We start from the raw sequence: 23,174 nt of genomic DNA on the forward strand, positions 1-23,174 counted from the left end.
CATTTTTTAATATTTAATGTATTGTTTTTAACACTCGATTGGGAGCCGCCCAGAGTGGCTGGGGAAGCTCAGCCAGATGGTAATAATAAATTATTATTATTATATAAGAGCCTATAGGATTGCAATCTTAACAAGTTGCACAAAGAGCCCTATGGGCTCAGATCACAAGTCCATATAGATCAGCATCCTGGTTCCAAAAGTTGCCAGCAATTTCTGCTTTTCTCTCAATGGCAGCTTAACTGAAAGCCAACAGCTTCCCATACCCTTGAACTTTGTCTCCCCTTGCAAACCCATATTATCCCCAAATGCAATGCCCATTTTCAGATGGTAGAAAACAATTTTTCCATAGGTTGTAGATCCCACTCTCAAACGCTAGATTTAAGAATTACTTTATTCTTTTGCTGAGTCCATTATGGAATGTGTGCTTTTTTTCTTCAATTACAAGGTGAAATGAACAGTTTTATCAGAACTGCAAACTGACACAGAAAGATTTGCTAGAGTTATTAATTTTACTCTTTCCCTTGTAAGCCATAGTTATAGTTAAACATGGAACACAGCACATCGTACAAGCAGGTTTATTGCAGAGAAGCACGTTTATTGGACCAGTGGAGGCAGCGGCAGCCACCACCAATGTCTTGTAAATGTCAATTACAACATCTAAATGTGCTCTGCAATTTTCATGCCGAATTAGAGGACCTATAACACCATCTCCTTGCGTATGAGATATGGCAGCCAGCCAAGCGCATCCATCACGCATCCGTGTGAGACCTCAAATCAATTCCCCTTTCAGAAATTCTCTTGCAGGCAAAGGGCTGTGCAGTATTTCATAGGGATAAAGAGGTGCTCATCAGAGATTTGTCTTGCAGAGAAAGAGCCGGATAAGTAAAGCACCTCCATAGTCTTCCTACATCGCTGCCTATATTTAAGACTGTGAAAAGGACCCAGAGGTGTCTGTAGCCAAAGCCCCTTCCCACACAGAATAAATTAAAATATGGTTGCTATGCTGAAAAGGAGGCGGTGCCTGTTCCTAGATTTATTTATTCAGTTTCGCTAACAGACTCATAACTGGTCTTTAAAGAAAGAGTCTTCACAAAGTGGATTATAATCCATCCATCTACATATCTCAAAACATGGCTGATTAAATATAATTTAAAACAATTTAAAGTATCAATTTCATCACACTATTTTTTAAAATAAACAGCACAAGAACAGCAATGGCCCAGCATGGATTAAATCAGCTTTCCTGATGCAAATAAAAGCAAGCATGGTTTAGAACAGGGACGTCCAATAGGTAAATTGTGATCTACTGGTAGATTACTGGTTCTCTGTGGTAGATCACTGGCTCCCCCCAATGAAGCCCAACAAGTTTGGCTCCTCTAAAAAGAGCTCAACATCTTTGCCCTGCACCCCCAAAAACTGGGGCTTTTCTCCTCCCTCAAAAAGCTCAACAACTCTGACCTGAACCCATAAAAACGGGGCTTTCCTTCCTAAAAAAAAAAAAAGCTCAACTGCCAGTTTTTAACTCTGTGAGTAGATCGCAGTCTCTTGGGAGTTATCTACCCCGGTTTAGAAATAATGGATAATTCCTCCCCACACTTCCTGACTCCCTGCCAGTTGTATTACAACTTGGAGTCACCCAATGAAACTGACAGGCCGTTAATTCAGAGCAGACAAAACAAGTATCTCTTAGCAGACTGATATGCTTCACTGCTGCAAGATATGATGGTGGTCACTGGCACTGATAGCTTTACAGGGGACTAGCCCTATTCTCCGTAAATTTGCCTGCCAATGGCTTTTGGCTAGGATATCGTAAACCTTCATGTTCAGAGGCTATCCATCTCTGATTACCACTTGCTGGGAGAGGGGTCGTTGGGGCTTCCTGGAGGCTTCTGACAAAGCACTGAGGGAAGCAGGCAGCTGCTGAATGAGAGGGAACTTTGGTTTGGTCCAGAAGGGCTCATCTTATGACAAGGGTGGGGTAATTTGTTTGGGCCACATTCCCTCATGGGCAATTTTCTGGGGGCTGCATCGCAGTGGTGGATTCTGTCAGAGGCAAAAAGTGAGAGAGCCAGTGTGGTGTAGTGGTTAAGAGCGGTGGACTCGTAATCTGGTGAACCGGGTTCGATTCCCTGCTCCTCCACATGCAGCTGCTGGGTGACCTTGAGCCAGTCACACTTCTCTGAAGTCTCTCAGCCCCACTCACCTCACAGAGTGTTTGTTGTGGGAGAGGAAGGGAAAGGAGAATGTTAGCCGCTTTGAGACTCCTTAAAGGGAGTGAAAGGCGGGATATCAACTCCAAACTCTCTGAGCAAGGCCAGAAGACAATGTGGTGGAAAGATGCCAGGCAAATACCAGAGGTTTTTTCTAGACTCTCAGCTTTCCATGGAAGGGATTGGAGAGGGACTGTAGGCTGGGGAGACTCCCAAGGGCTAGACAGAAAAGCTCGCCGACCATATTCAGCTCTTGGGCCCAAAGTCCCATACCCCTTGCCTTACGGCCTTATTTTTTATCTCCTGACTTTCCATACAGGCTAGCATAACATTCCCCTAGCAAGACTGCCATCTTTGCTCCAGGGAACAGGGTGCTCTTTCGCGTCACTGGCACAGCGTCTCCCTGCCTAAACGCAGCAGCCAGCCCACATAAGAACACATTCCTTCTGCAGCAAATTTAGAAATGAAGTAACGGGAGGTGGGTGGTGGGGAGAAACGTTTCGCCTGGCACGCAACTGGTCCTTGAAACTTGTTGCTATGGAATGGAACAATGCCTGAGAAGGCAACCCATGTTAAATAATACATCCATTAACCAATGGTTCGCTCTGAACACTCCTATGCCAAGATGATAATAATAATAATAATAATAATAATAATAATAATAATAATACATTTTTATTTATTGCCCGCCCTCCCCAGCCGAAGCAGGGCTCAGAGCAGCTAACAACAATAAAAGTAACACAGCATTCTAAAATCAATTCATTCTAAAATCAATTCAAAATCAAATTAATGGCAACCGTTGGGCTAGAGTTCTATGAGGATTACCAAAGGAGGGGGTCAGGCTGTGCCTTGGCCAAAGGCCTGGTGGAACAGCTTTGTCTTGCAGGCCCTGTGGAAAGATGTCAAGTCCCGCAGGGCCCTGGTCTCTTGTGACAGAGTGTTCCACCAGATCAGGGCCACAAACGAAAAAGCCCTGACTCTGGTTGAGGCCAGCCTAACATCCCTGTGGCACGGGATCTCCAAGATGTTTCTGTTTGAAGACCGTAAGGTCCTCCATGGGACATACCAGGAGAGGCGGTCCCATAGGTACGAGGGTCCTAGGCCGTATAGGGCTTTAAAGGTTAAAACCAGCACCTTAAACCTGATCCTGTACTCCACCGGGAGCCAGTGCAGCTGGTATAGCACCGGGTGAATGTGATCCCGCGGCGAGGACCCCGGAAGGAGTCTCGCCGCGGCATTCTGCAACCGCTGGAGTTTCTGGGTCAATTTCAAGGGCAGCCCCACGTAGAATGAGTTACAATAAAACCAAGTCTGGAGGTGACCGTCGCGTGGATCACAGTGGCTAGGTCAGGGCGAGAGAGGTAAGGAGCCAACTGCTTAACTTGGCAGAGATGGCAAATGTATCCTTTACTTTGGATTGACTGCTGCAATGTGCTTTGCATGGGGCTGCCCTTAAAGATGCACTCACTGATGGCCTCCCATTGGCTATGGAGAGGATGCTGTGTCCTGGTCCGATGCTAGATTCCAGGGAGAAGGGAGCTAGTAGGCTGGAGGGGAGGGGAGGTAGGGCTGCTCAGAAGATGCAGGACTGCAGACAACTTTGAGTGACCAACTTGCTCCAACAAGGGTTGGGAGCTAAGGCTCTGGCATCAAACTATGTCCTCCAAGCTCCACCTGTCCCATGGAGAACTTCAGGGCCTGAAGATGGGCAGTCCTCCTCTGTTCCATAGCCTCCCTCCTGGTGCATCCTTTGTGCCACTGGACCGGTGATGTGTGATGGTAAGCTCAGGAGAAGGCCTTGGTGGTCTACGAGATTCCTCTGGTGGATCCTGTCCCCCAGCCTCAGTCTCAATGGTCCCCCGATCTTCAGGAGCTGTTTCAGAGTCCTGAACCTGATCTTGCTTCTCAGCCGCTGCCTCTGCTGTCTCTGGGTTGCTGCTGGATTCAGGGGTCATCATGACACAGGCAGGTTTTGCAACCAGGATTTCAACCATGGCTGGCAACCATGGTTTTCCGGGCAACCTCAAACCATCATTTCCTGCAAACTACGGCTTGCTACCATTTTGGAAAGAGAGAACAGCACAGGATGAGAGGAGGGAGCGAGTCCAGAAGCAGACCTGGGGCTCACAGAAGCACAGAGCTAGAGGGCGCCTTTAGGGCACCTCGTTCAATCTCCTGCTCAGTGAAAGCAATTCAGTGCTCTAGCATCCCCAACAGATGGCTGCCCAATGTTTTTCTGAGGATCTCCAGGAAGGAAGAGCTCACCATCTCTCTGGGTAATTGGCTTTGCTGTTGAACTGCTCTTACTATCAAGGCACTTTGAATGTTCAACCAAAATCTGCACTCTAGGAAAAGCAACTGCCAGAAAGGGAAGTTCCGCCTACATTATGGGCCGAGGGACCCTCTAGATACTGTGGAACTCCAACTCCAATCAGTTCCAGCCAAGCTGGCCAATTGTCAGGTATGATGAGAGTTGTAGTCCAACAACATTTGGAAAGCCAGGTCCTGGTTTTCATTAAAGGCACATAAGCTCTTAAAATGTATTTGTTGTTTAAATATTTATTTTTTTACCTTTTGGCTCCCCAGGTGGACTTCCAAGATATAGAAAGATATGTTAAAACAATCACATCCCCCACCCCACATACCCTGGGGAGAGGGGAAGAAGATTAAACCCTTAAACATAGAAAATGGTTTTCACAGACTGTTGAAATGCCAATAAGGAGAGGTTGTCCTGCTGGGCAGGGGTTGATCTACCAATTTCAGTTTCTCTCAGTTTATCATTTTTGCAATCTTAAGTTCGGTTCTACACATTTCCACATCAGTCTGCATTTTTTAAGTAGTCTCATGAAAATTGATCAGCAGTTTAATGCAAATCTCTCCTAAAACACACATATTTTATGCCATTTTGCCTAATACATACATTTTTGTAATGCAATGTTTCCTTCCAAGGGACGCGGGTGGCGCTGTGGGTAAAACGTCAGTGCCTAGGGCTTGCCGATCGTATGGTCGGCGGTTCGAATCCCCGCGGCGGGGTGAGCTCCTGCCCACCTAGCAGTTCTAAAGCACCCCTAAGTGCAAGTAGATAAATAGGTACCGCTTTATAGCGGGAAGGTAAACGGCGTTTCCATGTGCTGCTCTGGTGCTGGCTCGCCAGAGCAGCTTCGTCACGCTGGCCACGTGACCCGGAAGTGTCTGCAGACAGCGCTGGCCCCCGGCCTCTTAAGTGGGATGGGCGCACAACCCTAGAGTCGGACACAACTGGCCCGTACGGGCAGGGGTACCTTTACCCCTTAATGTTTCCTTGCTTAATGCATTTTTTAATGCTATTTTCTGTAATATATGCATTTTGAGGCATACTTTACCTTCAGTATATGCATTTTAGTTCACATTATTTGTCAGGAGAATTGCATTGCAAAATTTGGTGAAGTGTCAATTTGAAGGGAAGGCTGCATTTCCATTTGTGCATGTGTTAGAACGCATGAATTTGGTAGGTTCGCCTTTAAATGCAAAGTGAATATCATTTCTCCCCAGTCCTTGCTCCTGGGGTTCATGTTCCACTAACCTGGATGCCACCACCAAGAAGACCATATCCCAGTCGAGTGAGCCTCTGATAGCATGGAGAGGTAGAGCAAAGTGACCATCTGCACAAGGAAAGCAGAAATTGTATTTCTGCAAGCAACAAAAGCAAACTCTACTAATCAGATCTCCAAATAAACAAAAGACTGAGACAGGAAAAACAACAACAGAATGGAAGCAAATAAAAGGATGTCAGAGAAAAAGGACTAGTGTGGAAGGAGCAAACTAGGGCTTGGACATTATTCAACCAAGGTCAAACAATTTCTTTGCTTCATCTCGTGCTGGGGCTCAAGTTCAGCTTACAGCATTCTCTTCCCTCCCGAATCCGGTAACTTTAAAGCTGCTAGTTTCTAAGCAGAAGACTACCGTTCATCAACCTCCCACCATGTTTCAGCCCTGCCTGCCAGTGACTAACGTGGTGGCACAGCAAGCTAAACCCAATTTTAGCAGCTCGCAGTGCCAAGCAGAGGGTGTGTTGTCAGGGACAGGGGCTGCCTCAAACAGAGAACCGGGTGGTTTCGGCAGCCAGCGAGCTGCCAGGATGAAGAGTACAGTACAGCACGGCTGGGATGCGCAAGACTCGGGGGGGACAGAGTGTGCAAGTGTGCTGTTCTGGTTACACACACACACTCAACCAAGTGCTATCCAGCTGCTTCCACTTTGAGGCTAGAAACTGTGCTTCCATCTAAAACCAGTGTCACTTTGCACACACGCCAGACAGAAAGGGGAAACATTTTGCATCTGGTGCACCGTGCCATTCATGTTAAACCCTTTGCAGCCTGAGGGCCACATTCCTTCATGAGAACCTTCCAGGGGCCACATGATGCATGTGGTGGGTGGGTCCAGAGGCAAAAATGATTGAGAACATTACCTTTGCATGATGGGCTCATTTCTGCAAATCCTTACTCCACCTCTCTGTCCACCTCCACCCAGGCAAGCAAGAAGCAGTATTAGCAGCCAAGGAGGGTGCAAAGCAGAAATGTGGCTGGGGAGAGCTTCAAGGGCCAAACAGAGAGATCTGGAGGGCCACATTTGCTCCCTGGGCCTGAGGTTCCCCACCCATGTTTTAAACCATGCTTATGCCCCACTTCTTTTCCTTGTCCCATAATTCACCAGATCTCTGATTTCACACCATCTATCATTTTACCATACTTTCATTTCAGCAGCGTTTGAAATTAGCCATCCTGCACCAACCAGCTCCATCCCTTGTCATCCATGCACAAATGCCTGCAGGGAGCAAGTCTCTGTGTGGACAGTTGCATGTGCAAAGGCTTCCTCCGGGCAACCTGGAGCCCTGCGCAATCAGGATTCCAAGTTGACGCGCAAGCATTGTGCATGCAGCTGTGTGCAGAAAGGACCTCTGATTACAGATATTCATGCTGTTTGCGCTGGGGTAAAGCTAACCAGCGCAGCCCCTGCATGTCAGGAAGAGCGTGCAAAGAAGACTGCTGCCTGTTTCTATGCAGCCAGCTGCAGCCGGGAAGAAAACTGCTGTTCTTCAAAAGACAGCAATTTCCAAAACAAGGTATTACTGTGTCCTCAGAGCTCCAGAGACATTTGCACAGGAGGTCACAGAGACATCCCATGAGCTGCTTGCCAATGCCGGCCAAAAATCAAAACCATTTGCAAACAATGCCTGGCCGGTTCAATTGCTGTGCCTGAAGCAAACCTTGGCAAACCACACTCCAGCAATAATTATGAAGTGAGGTATTCAGCTCGCATCTGGCAGTGCTCTATCAGGAATTCTAGATAGCACAGCCTCATTAGGACTTTTGTTCCAGGTGGTGCGCTCCACGGAAACCACATCTGCGCTCACTCCTACCTATTATGTTGCACCCTCCTCCTAATGCATTTGAAAAACACAATGATCACAAGGTCCTTGCTTTGGCTCTGATCACACCCCCTCCACCTCCAGGGAGAGGCCTTAAGCCACAAAGGCTGCTTGCAGTTGAGTCTTAAAAACCCTTTCCAGTTTCCCTTTTATTTCCCCCACTCCTCAAAAATATGGATCAAGGCAAAACAAGGAATGATGGGAGCTGGCCTGATGTTTGTGAACAAGAACTGGAGCTCAGCGGAAGAGAACATGTTTTGCATGAAAACAGTTCCAGGTCCAATCCCAGTTAAAAGGATTAGATAGCAGCTGGTGATGGGAAAAGGCTCTTTGGCTGAAACCCTGGGAAGCTGCTGCCAGTCAGGCCACAAAATACAGGCTAGGTGACTGAATAGTGTGATCTGGGAAAAGAGAACTTTCTATGACCAACAGGGGCCAGGGTGGATTTAGAGCTGTGTGTCCAGCGCACGCACTGGGCGTTGAGCTGAGCAAAGCCTGATAAGCAAGGCGCTGGACTTTGAGAAGGGGGCACAAGGCTCTGACAGGGTCCTCCTGTCTCCTTCCCAAAACCTACTTAGCACTTTCCCAGCTTGGGGTAGGAGGTGGGAGGGCTCTAGGACTCTGCCAGATCCCCAAGCCTATCACTACAGGGTCTAAACTCAATTGGAATGGATCAGGCATAGGCAAACTCAGCCCTCCAGATGTTTGGGGACTACAACTCCCATCATCCAGTGGTCAGGGATGATGGGAATTGTAGTCTCAAAACATCTGGAGGGCCGAGTTTGCCTAGGCCTGGAATGGATGGATTCAGGTCCGAAAGGCAAAACTTGTGCCATGAAGCAGAAACAATGGCTCTGCAACCATCTTGCCACCAGGTGGAAGGAATGGGGTGCCATCTCAGTAGGGCTACATTTGGTGGGGGCTGGTCCAATACGGCCCTGCTGAGTCTCAGTGGTTCCCTTGTAGAAATTAGCACAGAGGAAGACGGGGACAAAACTAGAATTTGTTGTCATTGGCTCTGGCTTCCACCTACTGTTTGGGTTCCCTGCCTCCCACCCCGCCAATCGCAATGGGTACCAGCCACTACTTCACAGTTGCAAGGGAAGTGTGCTTCCCAGATGATGATCTTACCCCACCAGTGCCGGGAGTTTGGATTTCCTCCATGGGAAAGTTTTCGGTGGTCAAAGAACAGGCAAAAGGAAGGGAGCAGTACAGCATATGCTTTCCATGCTGAAGGTCCTAGGCTCAATCCCTCACATTGATGGGATGGGAGTCTTCCCAGACGGAAGCCTTGGAGAGCTGCTGCCAGCCAGTGTGGACAAGACTGAGGTAGACTTGGTGTAAGACAACTTCCTACCTTCTCTCTGTTTAGGACATATCCAGATGGTGTAAAACAACTACCACCAGATTTTCTCCGTAGCACTGTACTTCGAAATTTAACATTTCATTAAAGAGCTTCCATTGCTTTTACAATGTGTATAGCATTTATTCTCACAATGCAAATCCATACATGCCTTGTATAGACTTGTATCAAATTCTAGTCCTACTCAGAGTAGACCCACTGATATTAAGAAACATGACCAAATTAAAGTCATTAATTCCAATGAATTACTCCAGATAGACGTTGGTTGGATATGATCCTACATCTCATTCAGTTTAATGAGGCTTATTCCCTGGTAAATGGGCTTAGGATGGCCGCACTGGTTCCCTGATGCGAAAATTAGTGGATAGACAACAAAAATTGCTTCGTTGCAGAATATGATGGTGCTGATAAGTATTCAAGCACTGGAATTCTATGGGGCATAAATATTTTTCTTTAAAAAACCATCTCTCTCTCTCCCTCTCCACTCCAAGTTTACAAAACAAATCAGATAAATACACATGTCATGAACTTAAGTAGCCTCAGACTCTGCACATGAAGAAGGATGTGAAACATTCAGCAGCAGCAGCAGTGTGATCTCCTGTCTGTCTGTAATAAATGACAAGGGGTCCGATGGCAGCAGGGGGGAAGGTTAGCTCTGCTTCCCGCAGATTGTTGTTGCAATTAAAAGAGAACATCTGGAATGGCCCATTATCTGTTCACTCTGGGTGAAATACATTCAAATGCCGTGGTGAGACTTCGCTAACGCTGAGCACCGTTTCGTGAACAATGCATGCTGCAGCATTTTGCTGGACACCACAGACAGTTGTCTCCTAAGACCTGGGCATTACATTGTGAATGGCTGGAGTATTTTCTGCACAAAAACACACCAGTTTTTCAGATGGCAGTTCTAAGAATGCTTAACTGCAAGTGAGCCCGCTTGAAAACAAAAGGGAACAGCAGGTCTTAAAGTCAGTTCAAATCTGCACCGACCACATCAAGACGATCACAACCTAGGCATGGTACATTTCACCACAAAGGGTTTTTTATCACAAGCATGGCATTTCATCTAAGAGGGGTCCCCTTCCACTAACACATAAAATATGTCACCAAACCAACCAATCTGGAGCTATACCTCTTGGCATGCTGCCACAAACAAGTTTCATTATGTATGCATGGGGGTGAGTGGGTGGACAGGCACACTGTGGGTGGGGAAGAGAGGAAATCAACAAGAACTACGGTCTTCATCATATTCCCAACATGAGCAAATCCACTCTTTCTTCCAGGTCAGCTGCTTTCAGCATTGGTGACAAATTCCAGAGGAGCGGACGTGTTTGTCTGTTGCAGCAAGAACAACAGAGGTTCCATGTCTGCTATACATTTAAAGCAGTATCATACGACTCAAAAGAATTATGGGGACTGAAGTTTTTTAAGGGTGCTGAGAGTCCCCTCACAGAACTGGAATTCCCAGAGCTCCCTGGGAAGAGGGCTTGATCGATCAATTGATGAATCCCTCTGGGAATTATAGGGAAGGGAATAGGAGCCAGAGTCTTGCGGGACAAAAAGACTAACACATTTACTATACTGTAAGCCAGAGGTTTTCAACCTTTTTGGGTCCACGGCTCCCTTGACCAACTACATTCTTTCTGAGGCACCTCTGTGGGGCTCAGGAGTCCAGTTATATCACCCCTTGACTGCAGAGCTGGCAGCCTCTTGTCCTTTTTCGAACACCTTCCCTTATGGAGTGTTCCCTCAGCCTCTTCTCCTCTCCCCTTGGGAGTCCTCTGGGGAGCCGCAGCTGCCACCCCTGGTCTCTGAGCTGCTCCCCTGTCCCAAAGAGAGGTGCCTCTTCACACTGCCCCACAGGGGCCTAGGAAACGCCCCCTGGCCAGCCTGGGGAGCTTGTAACCAGAGCTGCAAGCCTTTGGGAGGCAGAGATGCACAAGGACATCAGAGGAGGGTGGGAAGAAAAGAAGGACAGGGGCCAGTGTTCCACACAGCACCCCTGACCATCATTCAAGGCACCCCAGGGTGCCACGGCACACTGGTTGAAAACCACTGCTGTAAGCTATTCATGCAACTGGCTCACAACAGCTTATCTTTTGCAACTGGTCTAGAGGTCCAAACACAGCTTATTCTAGAACTGGTGCCATAAAGAAAGAAAGCTGCCCTACAATTTGTCCGTTTATTATCTATTCTCCCTTTTAATCTACTGAATTCAACCTATTAATGTTACCTATCATCACTTACCCCTATTATCTAGATTCTCTATTATCCCTTTTGTCTACTCTGCCAGGAGGTCTCCAGGGTATTCTCTACCACCTGGCTATACAACCCTTTCACCTAGAAATACCCCAAACGAAAGCTGGGACCTTCTGCACGCCACGCAGGTGCTCTGTCACTGAGGTATGGTCCCTCCCCCTCAGCACTGAGCTATGCTCCCCAAATCATGCTGCCTATTGAAGATACACTGTGTGCAAGTGCTGTCAATAAATGCTGGCTATGCCCAGCACCACTGTATTAGAACGGCCCTGAGTCTCATTATCAGATGCTTGGCGCGACTTGTGCGCCAGGCGTTATTTCTGAAGACATGCACTTCTTCCCTGTGCCCTGAGCAGTCTGCATTCCTGGCACAGGAAACACAATGCTCTCCCAACTGTGAGAACAGCACACCGGGCACAGACTTGTTTTTTTGTGCATACCAATGTGCCGGCACAGGCAGCCCATGTCTGGTGTGGGTAGGTGGGTTTGTTCCTGCAAGAGCTGTCCATGCGCTAAGTTGTTCATTGGACCCACCTTGGGAAACCGTTGCTACCTACCTAAACCCCTGTGATGTGCGGTGCGCGCGCACGGGGCACATGATGGATGCTGTCTGGTTTTGTCTGTCTGCTTCTGTTTACACAACATGCCCCTTCCCCTCCCCGCAGGAGACGGCGGTCGGAGCAGCAATCCAAAGCACCCGAATTGGACCAAGCGTAGCAGCGCACCTGCTTTTTGCGCGCACAAACGTCCCGGGTTCGATCCCCGGCGCGTCTCCAGGTAAAGAGTCCGCAACAGAGCCGTGGCCAGCTAGTGCGGACCCTGGCGAGCTAAAATACTCTGCACTTCCTACGAGGCACCTCCCGCCGTTTTGTCCCTATTGCGCGACCGAGACGCGCTTCCCAGCCCGGGCTAATCCCACCCCACTCTCCGCGTCCCAGCCTCCTCCCGCCCCGGGCTCGGATCCTGCCTCTTCGCGCGCCGCCCTCACCTGAAGCTGCCTCTCCGCTGCAGCCTGCTGCCACCTCCGGAGCGCCAAGCACGGGCGATCGCGCCGCCGCCGCCTCCTCCTCCTCCTCTCGCCGCGGGCCCGGCCAGGGCTGCTCCTCTCGCGCCGCGCCGCCACTTGCACGGAATTGGCGAGGCTGGAGAGGCGCCGCGCGCGCACGGGCGGGGGAGAGCGAGGAGGGCGGCGCGGCTTTTGCATCCGCGGCTCTAATTGGCTGCTCGAGCGACTTTGGGCACGCGGCGAAGGGGAGACGGGCGCGCCTCGGGCGCCGCCGGCAGCTGCCCTGCGCGTGACGGAGAGCGAGGGAAGGTCGCGCGGGCGGGGGAGGAGGAAGGGGCTGCAAGCAGAGGAGTCCCCAAGGGGCGGCACGTGCCGGCTGCCCTCGCTGGCAGGGAGGGAGGGAGGGAGGGATAGGGTCCCATGTGGGATAGAGACGGAGGGCAGGGAAGGGGCTGCGGAGGAGGAGCGGGAGGAAGGAGCCAGGCTGAGCCAGCTTTGCGCGCACCACGTCTCCTGCTGGATGTTGTTGTTGTTTAGTCGTTTAGCCGTGTCCGACTCTTCGTGATCCCCTGGACCAGAGCACGCCAGGCACTCCTGTCTTCCACTGCCTCCTGCAGTTTGGTCAAACTCATGCTGGTAGCTTCGAGAACACTGTCCAACCATCTCATCCTCTGTTGTCCCCTTCTCCTTGTGCCCTCCATCTTTCCCAACATCAGGGACTTTTCCAGGGAGTCTTCTCTTCTCATGAGGTGGCCAAAGTATTGGAGCCTCAGCTTCAGGATCTGTCCTTCCAGTGAGCACTCAGGGCTGATTTCCTTCAGAATGGAGAGGTTTGATCTTCTTGCAGTCCATGGGACTCTCAAGAGTCTCCTCCAACACCATAATTCAAAAGCATCAATTATTTGGCGGTCAGCCTTCTTTATGGTCCAGCTCTCACTTCCATACATCACTACTGGGGAAACCAGAGCTTTAACTAGACGGACCTTTGTTGGCAAGGTGATGTCTCTGGTTTTTAAGATGCTGTCTAGGTTTGTCAAATAATAATAATAATAAATTTTATGTATACCCCGCCCTCCCCAGCCAAGACCGGGCTCAGGGCGGCTAACAACCAATAATAAAAACAAGTTGATTAAAATACAATTTAAAAAAACAAGATTAAAATACAACATTCTCCCACCTTTCAAACTCCCCCCTTCCCTCCTCCAACGCATCTCCCCGCCCCCGATTACCGTCAGTGGGGGAAAGGGAGGTGGGGTGCGGGGGTGCGGGTAGCGTGGGTTGTGATACAAAGCTTTATAGAGGTACAGCGGGTCCCCGATTCAAGGTTATAGCAGGTGTGTTTCTTGTCATCTTGTGGTTTTTTCTTTCTTTCAAGGATCAGAGTGATTATGGTTCTTTTAGATTCTCCCTTAGTTTGGAGGAGACAGAGGCCGAGCTGGTTTTGGTTCGGGTTCTACAAATGAGGATGAGATAAGGCATCGAGTGGGCAGCCAGAGCCGCTGCCTGGCAGTGTCGGCAGCGCTGAGCTCGGTGGAGCGAGCGAGCGAGCGATCTGACTGTCGATAAGACAGCTTCCTATGTTTGGGGGAAGGGGGCGGGCTCAGCGGTATAGAGTCTCCTTTACGTGCAAAAAAGTTCCAGGTTCGATCTGCTGCGTCTCTGGGCAGAACTGGGAGAAACGCCTTGCCTGAAATCTTGGTGAGCCTCTGCCAGTCAGTGTAGACAATAGGGAGCTGGATGAACCCATGCCCTGACTCTGTGAGGCAGTTTCATGGTGCCTCTCTGTGAACACGAAATACAACTTTCATGTTGAGAGAACTTTCCTGTTTTCTCTGAATGCAAGTGCAGCTTTGGGTAATCTTAGATGAAAACGTGTGGTATCCATGTTTGTCCTCGGAGTAAACCCTAATGCAGACATAGGCAAACTTGGCCCTCCAGATGTTTTGGGACTACAACTCCCATCATCCCTAGCTAACAGGACCAGTGGTCAGGGATGATGGGAATTGTAGTCTCAAAACATCTGGAGGGCTGAGTTTGTCTATGCCTGCCCTAATGGACATGCCTAATTTAGATTCATTAATTTCAATGAGTCTACTTTGTGTAGAACTTACTTAGATGCAACCTGGTGTGTACTACTTCAAAATGTGACAGGTCAGCATTCCTGCATTTGTGAACCCTCTTGCTCATTCTGCTAGGTTGGCTTCTGTCCTGAAGTCCTGCCCTGGTTGCATCGCTGAGTGGTAGAGGAGGAGAGCTTCTGCCTAGCTTTGGTGGGAGTAAAGGCAAAGGTAAAGAGACCCCTGACCATTAGGTCCAGTCGTGGCCGACTCCGGGGTTGCGGCGCTCATCTTGCTTTATTGGCCGAGGGAGCTGGCGTACAGCTTCTGGGTCATGTGGCCAGCATGACTAAGCCGCTTCTAGCAAACCAGAGCAGCACATGGAAACGCCATTTACCTTCCCGCTGGAAGGGTACCTATTTATCTACTTGCACTTTGATGTGCTTTCAAACTGCTAGGTGGGCAGGAGCAGGGACTGAGCAACGGGAGCTCACCCTGCCGCGGGGATTCAAACTGCCGACCTTCTGATTGGCAAGCCCTAGGCTCTGTGGTTTAACCCACAGCACCACTAGATGGGGCATTCCTTGGTCTGGACCTGGAAGGGTCTTCTAACCGTCTGAATTTGAACCATGGAGAGCCTGAATTTGATTCCTGGAAATTGGTTTCTGGAGGGGCTCAGCCATGGAACATACGAAAGAATAATTAAGGAAGTCTATGAGCATGTGCAAAATGCCTTTCCTTCTTTCTTCATCTCCCCCCCCCCCCAGAACACACAGAAGGGCTGACTTTCAGTTTCAGCAGACGTGCAGAGGATCAGGGCAGGGAATCTTTTCTCCATGGAGGGCCATTGACCCATGGGAATAGAAATCTTGGGGCCTAGGGCCAACCGTGGATGGAGCCAGACCTGATAGTTGGCTGGAGGAGCTGAAGTCAAATCTGGGTGGAGCCAGAGCCAAATGTGGTTGGGATCATCTTTCTATCTCTCTCTGCCAGACCCTCTCAGTCTGTTCCTCCTGCCCTCTTTGCTTTCTGCCTCTCATCAACACTCTCTCATCTCCGCTTACATAATACCCATGGCTCTTGTCGTGCTGAAACCGCAGCCTGTCTTTTCATAAGACATTCTGGATAGTGGCCAAGAGTATTCCCAACATGCACAAACATTTTGGTCTGCCTTTAGCACAAGCGCACTGTAAACACAACCTCACAGCCTCTGCCTTCCACACTGGGGAACGCGATGCTTTTGAGGACATACTCGTCAAGCCCTCCTACGCCGCACCCTCTGCCAGACACAAAACAAGGGGAGGAGATGGGGCGGATCCAGAACAATATTCCCCACTAGACCATGTTGCATACTAATCCCAGGAGTTGTCTGCACAAGCTCCAAAAGGCAAAGGAAATGCTGCAAGATGGCAAAACCGGTGCAACCTGTAGTAACCCCTGGAATTTTGACAGACATTGCACTGAGAGCAAACCTGGTGCAAGCCAGTATTTGAGACTGCATCTATGAAGCTCCCGGGAAGCTGCCTTTTGCCAGGTCAAGCTATTTGCCTGGCCATCCTAGCATTGCCCACTCTACAGCATGGGATGAAAGGTTGAAACACTAATATCCACATCCCCATAGACCTGATTGTTATCTTCCCTGTGACTCCTATTATGATTTGTTTTGGTTTGCATTCATAAGTGAACCGACTTAGTACACACTTTTCGAAGCAACATGTGAACCTAAAGAGGGCCAGCCATAGAAATTTGCACATGCAATTCTCCAGCCAGGTAATATGTACAAATATGCCTGTACTTGGGTACCGTATTTTTTGCTCTATAAGACCCACTTTTCCCCGAATGCAGGCTGCGCAGCTATCCCAGAAGCCAGAATAGTGAGAGGGATCGCTGCGCAGCGATCCCTCTTGCTGTTCTGGCTTCTGGGATTCAGAATATATTTTTTTTCTTGTTTTCCTCCTCCAAATCCTAGGTGCGTCTTATGGTCTGATGCGTCTTATAGAGCGAAAAATATGGTGCTTTGTGCAGAAAAAAATCATATATTCATGAAAGCAGCATTTAAAAATGCATTGTATTTGGGGAAATTGTTTTGTAAAAATCTATGTATTAGGCAAAATTTCATGTGGAGGTAGATTTGCACTACAACACTGCTGAATTTTCACGAGGACTTTTTTTTTTTAAAAAAAATGCAAACTGGAAATGTGGAGAAATGAATTTAAGGGTGGAAAAATAGAGAGACCAAAATGGATCAATTTGCCTGTCACGTATTGTGATGGGGGGAAAATAGATGCACAAGGGAATGTGCAGTTTGGTCTGTTGTACTCCATCCTTTAAGACCACCTAAAACTTTCCTTGTTACTGCACTGTCTGTGCCCTAAGACTGCACACTAAGGGCACAGCATTCTCCAGGGCTGCCCTGGAACTGTGGTGCCCAAGAAAGGCCAAGAGTTTTCCAGAAGAATTGCAATGACCTTTTAAATTCAAGCTGGGCTTTGAAAAGCCAGGCAAACATGGAGTAACTTTCTTTATAAGTATGTTTCCTTTATTGCATTGCATGTTTGGTTCGCACCCCTATGCTAAGCACGTTTACTTGGAAGCAAAGTTTCATTTATTCCGGTACAACTTGCAAATGCATCTGTATAGGATTCCTACAATGCTGCATGGTTTTAAGCATGTCTGCTCAGAAATAAGGCATGCAGAGGTCTGTGGGGATCTCACATTCATTAGTCCTTAGGATTGCAGCTTTCATTACATGGTCAGTGCATCCAAGCCATCATCAAGACTGCCACTATTGTTGGGTGGGATTCAATCCCATGGTGGCAACTTTGAAGAAGGTACATCTTGGGGAGAATCTCAAGGGCCAAATAGATAGGCTTTGAGGGCCACATTCTGCTCCTGGGGCTCCAGCTCCTCACCCCTGATATAGGGTGTATGGGATAGAATTGTTCTGTTCAGCTGCGGATTCATAGATTATCAGCAAACGGCACCTCCTTCCTTTCCTTTGCTGCATTCTTTTCCCCAGGGTGAAGAGCAGTCATTAGCTTACACTGGATGTTGATTCATCTCCTTGGAATGTGCTGACTGAAGGGGCCTGTGGTTCTCCACTGGTGACCCTCTGGTGTCATGCTGTTTGCCTTCTGGTCAGGTGCGCAGCTGGAGCAGCCACACCTTTATTTATTCCTGGAGAACAGAACCAAAATCAGCCACATCTCTGCGGTTTCTGCTTTTAATCAGACCCAGACATCAGTGTTGGCTGGAAAGAAAGAAAGAAAGAAAGAAAGAAAGAAAGAAAGAGAAAGAAAGAAAGAAAGAAAGAAAGAAAGAAAGAAAGAAAGAAAGAAAAGAAAAGAAAGAAAGAAGTTATCTGTAGTTGTGCTTTCAGCTCTTGAAAACCCCGAAGACAGCAACAGGGAAAAGGAAGGATTGTAAACAGTGCTGTTTTTCTAGAAAAAGAGGTGCCAGAACTCACCACGAACACCTCCCTTGTTCTCTTATCATGGCAATGGTGCCCACCTGAGAGTTGCTAGAACTGAATTCCAGTGAGTTCCCGCTGGGAAAAAAAACCTGGTTGTACACATGTTTTCAAGCTCACCACGATATGTGCTTCCCCTAGACCAGTGGTTCTCAACCTATGGGTCACCAGGTATTGTTGGACTACAACTCCCATCATCCCTGAGCTCTGGCCTTGCTAGCTAGGGGTGATGGGAGTTGTAGTTCAACAACACCTGGGGACCCACAGGTTGAGAAAGGCTGCCCTAGACCATTTATGCTTCTGAATACCATTTGCTGGAAACTGCAGGAGGGGAAAGTGCTGTTGTGCTCATGTCGTGCACATGGGCTTCCCATAGGCATCTGGTTGGCCACTGTGGGAACAGGATGTTGGACTTGATGTGCCAATGGCCAACAGGCTCTTCTTGCATTCTTAAGGTCCATGGTGGGCACTGCCCTGCTGTTCCCAACTCCCAAACCATGCAAAGCAGCCTTTCTATTATTTTAGCTGTTGCAGCCTAGCTAGCTCCTTGACTCACTGGCGCTTGGCATGCGCTGCACAATGCCACATGCTGCCTCCTTGCCTTGAAAGCAGCCAGACGGGAGCTGCTATTTTGAGCTGTAAAATGGGAAAGGGAAACATGACAGGGTTTGTTTTGTGGGGAGAGCAGACAAACTAATGGGATTCCATTCAGAAGGGGAGAAAGCAAACCAAAAGGAGAAGGCAGTTAAAATGGGTCACCTTTTCCTTTCCATCTTACTGAAGGGTCAGGCAACATATTTGGTCTGAAGGAAGGGATGAGGGGGACAAATTCAGCTTGGTTTGTATTTTTAAGGTAAAACTCCCCTCTCCCATACACAAAAATTGCACTTGAAATGAATTGTAGCTGTCCTTCAGAATTCACATTTTCCCCAATTTTGTGGTGCAGTTTGCCACCCCAAAAAGGGTTGTGTGTACAAAAGGGCATATATTAGGCAGAAGTGGGCATAAAGAGGCATATCTGTTTTTTAAAAATGCATTGTGCTTGCAAAAAGTATGTACGTTAGACAATGTTGCATACAGAAAATGTGTATATTAGGAGAAATGCTGGTGGTTTTTCATGCAGATGAAAAGAACAACAACAGATGTGGAAAAGTGAATTGAATTTCAGTTTTGAAAAATGGGAAACAGAGAAACCCAAGCCGAATGATTCATCCTCCTTGAGGTTTGTGTGTGTGTGTGTGTGTGTGTGTGTGTGTGTGTGGCATCTGGGTATGGGAATTACCGGTATATAGTGGGCCATAAATAACTCTGCAAACAGGGCATACTTAGAAGCTCCAGGCTACAGGGGCAACATACCATTGGCCAGAGTGAGGCCGATGCTCAAGTGGCAGGTGGTGGCAGGGGCAGGGGCAAGGACACTCCTGTATTTGCCACAGCACTTGCCCTGCACACCTAAGCTAGCCTGCTGTCTTCTGCTGTGGTGAGGAATGCTGTCACATCACCAATGTTGAAGTAAGATTCAGTTCTCATTCTGGTCAACTTCTGTACATCAGTGGGCAGGAGGCACTATCCTCTCCTTCATCTCAGGCAGCAAAGTGTCTTGGGTCAGCCCTGCAGAATCACATGCCATGGTGATGTGTGACTGGTTTGTAACTCTATGTAGGGGCTGTCGTGGGTACAATGGGTACTCTGAGCTGGTCTCTTCAATCCTGGCAGTGGAGGAGCCAAGTAGAAGTAAGTAGACTGGGCTATCATCAGTTAAGAAAAGTTCTGATGGGTGCAATTTGGTCTGTAGTTCAAATTAATTGAAATCTCCCCATGAGTTTTTAATGACTCTTTCATAATGTGTTTGTGGTGGTCCTCCCTTTATTCCATGGCCAAGCAATGTGCTGCTCTTTATCTTCCTTGCTTTCTATCTTGAGAAGTAAGGTAAAGGTAAAAGGACCCCTGACCATTAGGTCCCGTCGTGGATGACTCTGGGGTTGCGGCACTCATCTCGCTTTATTGGCCGAGGGAGCCGGCGTACAGCTTCTGGGTCATGTGGCCAGCAAGACTAAGCCGCTTCTGGTGAACCAGAGCACTGCACGGAAACGCAGTTTACCTTCCCGCAGGAGTGGTACCTATTTATCTACTTGCACTTTGATGTGCTTTTGAACTGCTAGGTTGGCAGGAGCAGAGACCGAGCAACGGGAGCTCACCCCCTCATGGGGATTCGAACCGCTGACCTTCTGATCAGCAAGCCCTAGGCTCTGTGGTTTAGACCACAGCGCCTACTTGAGAAGTAGCCAGGCTTATACAGTATTTGCATTTCCTCCACCAATGCCTTCTTCTGCGTCCCAAATATAAATTCCACCCCCCAAAAAAACTGCTGATCTGCAAGTTGGAGCTCGCCCTGTCTCCGCTTCTTGCATTTTCAGACAGTCTGACTCTTTTGTGCATTACCTCGCCCTAAAAAATCACCTGGAGGATTTCTCAGGAAGCAGCAACTCTGAGATGATCTGGCGAAGGAGTGCAGGAGCGCAGGGAGAGTTCATTGGGTTGCCTTGTTCCTTGATAGCTGCACCTCGAGTCAAACTTGCAGGGAACTTTCTCATGCACTCAAACCCAACCCTAAGCAGGATCTTGCTGTGCATCATCTGATGAAATTTGAAGTCCATTCTTCTTGATTTAAGAGGGTTCCTTTTGTGGGTGGTCTTTGTCTCCCCCGATAAAGACCTGACTGATAGTACAGAGTTGGAAGGGATCACGATGATCATCTAGCTCCAACCCCCTGCAGCACTGGGATCTTTCACCCAACTCATGACCTTGAGCTTGTTCCTTTGTTGTGGAGAAAGATGAATTAAAGACATAGGAAAAAGAAATACTGTAGCAGTGGTGTTGGGTTTTTTAATGGCATGCTTTTAACAAGATAAATCATGATTAACAAGATGAATAATGTACTTTATGAAGTGACAGGGAGAGGGAGAATGTGGGATGATCCCTGAGGTGATGGCACAAGCCTTTTCACAGGTAATCAATTATGGCGAACAGCTCATTCATAGCATTTGGTTGTAGGCATTCGTGCAAACTACAGTTATCCGAAGTCAAACTGTTTTGTATCAGATTAATGAGAAAGTTTGGTAGGTGTAGGGATGGCTATGGACAACCAAGTGGTCTTTGGTAGTCTCCTTCCTACACTGGTGACACCAGGTTGGCTTACAGTTGGCAGATGGCAGTCCAGCAATCTGCTATGGATGCTGCAAGTTATTCAGCCACCATTAATCACTCACAATTCCTCCAACAGATAATCACTTCAGGGCATAGTGCATAACTAAAATGGTATGCACCTCACAGCCACAACCACCTGGTCTGTGTGTGTGTGTGTGTGGCCCCCATCAGTCACACAGCAAGTCACTTTGCTAATGACACAATTGCCAGACTCCCATTTTATGGAGCAAGCTAGAGAGGCAAGACCCTTCTTCAAAGAGGGTGGAACGACAACATCTTCCAGGTCTCCTGGATGGGGAATTTTTTAGAAGGCTTTCATTATGGGGCAGCCTGGCTGAGAAAAGAGAAAGGATAAGGAGGCAGAACTGACAATTGAGGAAACAGATGGAAGGTAAAATGATGGGCAGAATTGTTGCCTTCCCCCACAGCCTCCATAAATGGTGTAGAGACTGTTGTTAGCACAATATATCCTGCTCTGCGGGCCTTGAAGATCACAGAAAAAATGGGCAAGGTCAAGCTGTCTCTCCTGAGGCTGGGTGGGCCAAGTCAACTGTTGTAGTTAAGTCTCTTGAAGCTGAGATCAGAGAAGTCAGGACCATAGAAAGCTCCTAGCAAGCCCAGATGACTTGAGCTTGTCCTCCAACCATGACTATAAAAGGATGTTGTTTCAGCAGAGAACTGAAGGCTGCTGAAGCTTTTTCTAGGCTGACAAGGTCTGTACTCTAGTTGGCCCTGCCTACCTGGAGGGGCTGCATGATTTTGTGCCTGTGAGCTTCTGCAAGGAAAAGATGTTGAATGTGCTGGAGGTGAAGCCGCCTTCTGAGACTGAAGACAATGGTGAGTTCACATCCTCATGATGAATTTTTATGAGAACTTTTGTTAGAAAAATGCAAACTGGTGTGGAAATGTGGAGGAATGAACTTAAGACTAGAAAAAATGAGAAACAGAGGGGAACTGAAGTTGACAGATTCACCCACTCCTTGTCCCAACAGCTCAGAGTTAGAGGGAGGAGGTTTCCTGGAAGATTTGAGTCCTGACACCTCTTTCCCCAGAAGCTGCTGTGTATATAAACCACCCCCGTCAAAGTGGCTGGGTGTCTGAAAGCACTGGTTGCTGTTGGAAACACCAATCAAGGCTTTCATCCTATGCATATTTACCTTGGAGTAAGTGCCATTGAAAACAAGGAGACTTGTGAGTAGAGGAGCATAGGATAGCACCGTAAAGACATAAATATAGATTCTGCAAGCACATTTACTAGAAATAATAACAAAGATGCAAATCTCCCCCAAATGCACACAAATAACAGATGATGATGTGAGAAGGAAGATCAGGAAGAAATATCTCCATGGTTTAAAAGGAGAGAGATTTCATTGCACCTTTTTGTTAAACGCTATTTATTGTACTATTTTTCTTCTATCTTTTGGAGTAAAGGGTTTACAAGGTACCTTAGTTTTGTTTTTAACCCCCCCATGCACATTTTCATTCCTTCTAGGATTTCATTACCCAGTGGCACTGAAATGAGTGCTGTGCAGCTTGACTATGCCATTTTATTTCCCCGCAATTCTCAGGTGCAATGCTCTTTGCGGGGCATGAGGGAAAGGGAAATGGTGGGTGACTCCTTAAACCAGCCACCCAGTGAGTTGGTTTCCCCAGGACAGGTGGTTTCTCCTGCCAGGGCACTTTAGCCCCTGACTGAGGCTACCGAGGCAACCAAGTGGTGGTTCTGGCCCTGGGTATAATGCAATAAATCAGCAAAGCAGAGGAATGAAAGGAAAGAAAAGCAGGACCCAAACAAGGGATTGGAAATCTCTCTTAAGGAGCAGAACCACCAGAGTCAACTGCCTAAAAACTAGAAGCAACAGAACAAACACTTCTACCAAGGGAGGACGTCTCTTCAGCTTTGATGCCACTGCTAAACCATCCCACAACTAAAGGAGAAACTTCCACAGTCTGGGTGCCTCTGTTCCAGTACTCCTGATGGCAAAGGACATTTGTTGCCTGAGATGGACAAGATGCAACCCTTATTTCATGGATGGAAGCTGACCAGATAGCAGCTGGATCTTACTTCAACACTGGCAACAGGACAGTGTCCTCCACACCATCTACAGGCAGCAGGTTTCTTCAGGGGAGGCTGCATGGAGCATAGACACAGTTGTGCCCCTCAGCACCTTGCCACTGCTCCCCATTCCCCAGCAC

General features: G+C 48.1%; 1 protein-coding gene across 1 annotated transcript in view; it reads right to left on the minus strand.

The window, feature by feature from the left end:
* The window catches only part of LZTS1 (leucine zipper tumor suppressor 1), a 56,692-nt gene extending 44,315 nt beyond the window's left edge, over window positions 1–12,377 (minus strand). Inside the window, exon 1 of the mRNA XM_083480529.1 lies at window positions 12,228–12,377. The gene's annotated coding sequence lies outside the window, so the exon portion shown is untranslated. The remainder of the gene's footprint in view (window positions 1–12,227) is intronic.
* Window positions 12,378–23,174: the final 10,797 nt, after the last annotated feature.

This window comes from Podarcis liolepis, assembly GCF_965112155.1.
Source record: "Podarcis liolepis genome assembly, chromosome: 16".
NCBI lineage: Eukaryota > Metazoa > Chordata > Lepidosauria > Squamata > Lacertidae > Podarcis > Podarcis liolepis.